The sequence below is a fragment of the Sarcophilus harrisii genome, chromosome 3 (assembly GCF_902635505.1).
Source record: "Sarcophilus harrisii chromosome 3, mSarHar1.11, whole genome shotgun sequence".
NCBI lineage: Eukaryota > Metazoa > Chordata > Mammalia > Dasyuromorphia > Dasyuridae > Sarcophilus > Sarcophilus harrisii.
The window spans coordinates 85,119,831-85,125,540 of NC_045428.1; positions in this window are offsets into that span (position 1 = coordinate 85,119,831).

The window sequence follows — 5,710 nt, forward strand, 5'->3', positions numbered from 1 at the left end:
CCTTCCTTTCCTTTCCTTTCTTCCCTCTTTCCTTCTTCCCTCCCTACCTTCCTTCTTCCCTCTCTCCTCTTTCCCCTCTTTTTTCTTTCTTCCCCTTCTTTTTTTCCTTTCTCTCTTCCCCTCTTTCTTCCTTTCTCTCTTCCCCTCTTTCTTCCTCTTTTCCCCTTCTTTTCTTCCTTCCTCCTTCCTTCCTCTCTAATTTCTCTCTTTTCTTTTCTCTTTCTCCTTATTTAACTTCCTTCCTTCCTTCCTTCTATCCTTTCTCTTTCCCCTCTCCTTTCTTTCTTCCTCTCTTCCCCTCTTTCTTCCTTTCTCTTTCCCCCTTTTCTTCCTCTCTCTTCCTTTCCTTCCTCTCTTTTTCCTTATTTCTTAACTTCCTTCTTTCCTTCCTCCCTTCCTTCCTCCCTCCCTCCCTCCCTCTCTCCCTTCCTTCCCTCTCTTTCTCTCTCTCCCCGCTTTTTTATTTGTTTCTTTTCTCTCTATTTCAGACCCTCTCCAATAGAGCCGAGTGTGTTACACAGAATTATCCATGCTCCCTCCCCACCTGCCTCTTGCTGCCTTCACGTAGGAAGAAGCGTCAGAGTGATGCTGCTGTGGTTCCAGCCCCGGGCCCCGGGTCCTAGCCCCTGTCCCAGTACCAATCCCGAGCCCTGGATGCTTCCAAACGGGAAAGAGGATGGACGGAAGTAATCTCTCATCTCAGGAAACCCTTTCCCACTTCCTTGTTATCCTTCCGGTCCTCCTGCTACCTAAACCACACAGAAACAAGAGCAGACACATCCACGTGTCCTTCCTCGGGTGGCAGCGGCTCTTTTCGGGGGCCGTGGTGACGGGAGGCTCTCTCTTACAAAGTTCTAAGGGTGGAACGTTGGGAAATGCAAGATTCTAACCCACAGTGGATGGACGGGTGGGGGAGTGCGGGAGTGTCGGGGAACTGCCCCCCCCCCACTCCATCCCCTGAATTCGACCCTTAGACTGCCCCAGCGGAAAAAGAGAGGACATGGGGCCGGGTCCCTTGCAGACCTCTCTATCCACATCCCCCTTCCTGCCCCCCGCCCAGCTCCAGCTACTATTGCCAGCTCTAGTATTCAGGGAACAAGGGTGCCCTGGACACAGATTCTTTCAAAGCTGTCCTTGATACTTACTTAGTATCTGCACTTATGGGGATGGGGCTGAGCCCGCGCAGAGGGTGCGGGGTGTGGTTGCGGAGCTTGGGATGGGAGAGCTAGAAATTTCGAATTGGGGACGTGACCAAAGAGTTCTGTAAGAACACCCGCTCTCCTTGGTACTTTTCCCGAGCTGGAAGTGGAGCTGCTTGCAAAACAGAACAAAGTCGGCCAATGCTTGGCTCAGCCCGGGCTCGGTGGGATGAGCCTCCTCCGGATGGCTGGGGGACCAGGGGCGGTGCTGAAGTTCGGGATTGGGGGAAATCTTGCCTTTGCAGAGTTTTAAGACTCAAGGCTGAATTCGAGGGGGATTAGACTAGAGCACCCTTCCTTTTCTTTTAATAACTGGAGCCAGGGTGCGCCCGTGTGAGCCCACGATGAGCCAGGGGCCGGTGGCTCCAGGCTTGCTGACCCCAAAATCCGAGTTAACATAAGCTATGTTGTCTTGTCTCCCTCGGAGAAGGCGGCCCTGACCGACCACTCTGTCCCGGAAATGGGCCCTCGAGCCCAGTATTTTGTTAACTCTTCTCAAATTGGGAGCCCACCAAGACCAGTCCTCTAGGTGCAAGCGGAAAATAGGCAAGGGTTTCAATGTCATGAGAAGGAACAGGATTGTAGATGGGGGAAGGTGGGGGACGGGCCTAAGAGACCAACCCCCTTTCTCTTACTTCCCTCTTCCATTTTTGAATTGGCAACTGAGACTTTCTCCTTAACTATGTAGAGGGCCGGAAAGAAAAGGTAAAGCCAAGAATTCACAAGACATTTCAGCCTGAAAAGAACTGAGGTGTGATGCAAGAAATAGTTATTAAGTGGGTGGGGGAGATTGGAATGGGATAACTTTCTAATATTAATCCAACTTTCCTGGAGAACTGTTCTTGTCGTTGACTGCTACCTGGTTCCTAGAGGGTTTTATTTGGGTTTGTTTATTGTAGGGGACGGGCAGAACATTATTCAAATTTCTTCTGTCCCACTTGTCAACCCTTTCGATTATTAGTTAAAGGACCAGTCAAATCACTCACTCTGAGTCTGTTTCCTACAATTTCCTGGAATTTTCACAAGACTAAGTAATGTAAACAGGGAAAGGGCTTTGGTAAGAATAAGACTTGGATAAGTGTCAGGAGCCCCAGCTTGGCGGTAGGGAAGTCTGAATTCGAATGTGGCCTTACACTTATTAGCTGTGTGATTTAGAGAAAGTCACTTAACGTTTTCTGCTTGTTTTCTGATCTGTAAAAGGGGGATAATAACACCAACATACCTCATATCTATCAGATATGCTAACATGACAAAAAAGGGCTGTTGAAGGGAATTATAAGGGAAATTGGGGCATTGTGAACTGATCCAACCATTCTGGAAAGCAATGTGGACTCTGCCCAAAGGGCTATGAAACTGTCCATACCCTTTGACTCGGTAATACTACTACTAAATCTACATTTCAAAGACATCAAAAAGGAAAAGAACCTATTTGTGCAAAAATATAGCAGCTTTTTTTTTTTAAAATGGTGGCTAAGAATTAGAAATTGAAGAGATGTCCATCAATTGGGAAATGACTGACCAATGTGTAGTATATGATGATGATGGAATATTTTTGTGCTGTAAGAAATGATGAGCAGAATGATTTTTGAAAAATCTGGACTTTCATGAACTGATGAAAAGTGAATAGAACCAGAAGAATATTGTATATGATAACAGCAATATTGTGTGATGAAGAATTGTGAATAATTTAGCCATTTTCACCAATAAGATGATCCAAGACAATCCCAAAGGACTAATGTTGAAGCATAGTATTTGCTTCCAAAGAAAGAGCTGATATTGTTTGAATATAGACTAAAGCATGCTATTTTTTACTTCCATTATTTTTCTTTTATTTTAATCTTGTACAAAATTTAATATGGAAATATTTTACATGATTTTACATTATTGTACAGGTATAGCCTATATCTGAAGGAAAGGATGGAGAAAAGGATTTAATTTGGAACTCAAACTTTAAAAAAACACAAATGTTTAAAATTGTTTTGAGATATAATTGGGAAAAAAATGAAATATATCCAAATAAGAAAAAAATAAGCAGTGGGACTAGGAAAAGAGCAATAACACTCACCTTCCAGAGCTTTGCAAACTTTGAAGCTCTATATTACTGCTATCATCATCATCATCATCATCATCATCATTTATAAATATTTATTCAACCAAATACATGACTATGGCACTGCTCCCAACTTGTCAAGGGGCTCGATTATTGCCTGCTTTCTTCCTCGTTCTTCCCTCCTTTCCATTTGTGTCTGAACTGCTCATGAACAATTCTGCTAGAGGTCACCTAAGAAGCTAATGAGATTTGGTTCCTGTAATTAGTCTTTTCCCTCTCGTCTTGCCCATCACCATTTTCAGAAACATTTATTGTTTATTTGTTTGGAGTTACATAATCTCAAGTAAATGAGTAAAAAAATGGAATAGAATAGATGATGTAATGTGCCTTGTTTAACCTCTACAGGAAGCAGGAACTTTAAATATATACTGCTAGAATACAGTGATGGACTACAGCTTGGAAAATTTGGCTCTGTTTGGAATACAGAAATTTGCTTGTTGGTGAATATTTATTTCAAAGGTGGTCATTCTGCTGCTGTTTTTAAGTCATATCTGACTCTTCGTGATCCTACTTGGGATTTTCTTGGCAAAGATACTGGAGGGGTTTGCCATTTCCTTCTCCAGTTCATTTTTACAAATAAGGAAATGGAGGCAAACAGGGTGAAATGACTTGCCTAGGGTCACATAGCTCATGTCTGAAGCCAGATTTGAATTCAGGTATTTCTAACTCTAGTCCTGGCACTATGTCACTTAGATGCCTCGATCATTGTCTAGTCCTGAAAGGAAGAATTTCTAACAAGTATGTGAACAATAAATTGAGACTGAAAAAATTAGAGCCTCAGATTGGTGAGTCTAAGCACTTGGGTGCTACATTTTCTCATAAGGTATCCGTTAGTACAGTATCCCGATACCCCAAACAAACATTGGTATCATTAAATTGGGTCAAGGGACAGTTGGTTATTCAACCATAAAAACAGTAACAACTTTTTGTTACTTAAAATTTCCTTTTAGCACTCAAAGATACTATGTCACCCATTCCTAGAATCAAGGATGAGAAAGATTCTTGGAAATTTTGAAGTCCCAACTCTCTCTTTTACATACATACATATATATATATATACTCATATATAATCACACACACACACACACACATATATATATATATATATATATATATATATATATATATATATATACACATAAAGTCACACAGCTTGTCAGTAGCAGAGCTGGAGTTAGAACTCTGGTCTCTTTTCCCCAAATCTAATAACTCTTCAAAAACATTGTGCTAGGGGCGGGAGCCTTTGAGAAAGAGCAGAAGTCTTTTTCCACAGCTGTGTTTTAGAAGTGATCCATACTAGCACTGAATTTCCTTTTTGTAGAAAACTTATCACCCAATGGAATTCAAGTTCTTAGACATGCCTTGGTAAGCACATATTTGAGCTCAGAAACACTGACCCTGGTCAGAGTTCACTGTGTTAACCTGGGATTCCTTCTTGACCCTGTAGGTGATGTGGTGAAGTGATGAAATGCAAGATTCAATGCCCATTGCTCTGCTTTGATTCTGTGGCTAAAATAATTTTGTTCTGAAGACAAAACTGCCCTGCTTTAACACTTCTAATGACGTCCCATGACAATTCATTCACTAGGCTGACTAATGGCTAGAGAGGTGCGTGGGATTTCCCTCAGTGGGAGCTAAATTTAGTGTTTTCATTACTAGTGACGGTTTATTTCCTTTCTTTAAAATTTCATCAGCTATTTCAGTCTAAAGGTTATCTCAGTGTTACAGCATCATGATTTTTGTTGAATTGGTGCCATGGTTGTGTTTGTTTGATATATATATATATATATATATATATATATATATATATATATATATATACATGTATTTTATTTTTATTTATTTTTTGCAAATGGATTGCTCCACTGGAAGCTAAAAATGAAGATTTTAGACTTCATATTGGCCACCTTCTCGCTTGGGAGAAGTCCCCTTCTGTTTTCCTGCTTGTTAGTTTTTAGTTTTTAGTTTTTTTTGGTTTAGTCATCAGTAAACTATGGAGACTACTCCTAGCACCTAATAATTTCCTAAGCAACTTTTTACTATTTCTCTTATGACACAGAAATAACACATTGATGTCAACTAGACACATGTTTATATTATTGTAAGGTGAGATAAATAAAAGTGCAAAGTAATATAAATAAAACTGAGATAGACTTTTAGACATCGCGTGGTAGAAAGAATATCAGATTTGGTTCAGTGGATTTGAGTTCAAATTCTGGTTTTGCCATTTGTTCTCTGGGACCTTTGGCATATTACTAAATTTTTTCTTCCCTTAAATTTCCTCAACTGTAATTGAAAGTATTGGATTATATCAGTGGTTTGTGCCATGGGTCCTTTTCACAGGCTAGTGAAGCCTCTAAAATCCTTCTCCAAATAATACATAAAATGCACAGGATTATAA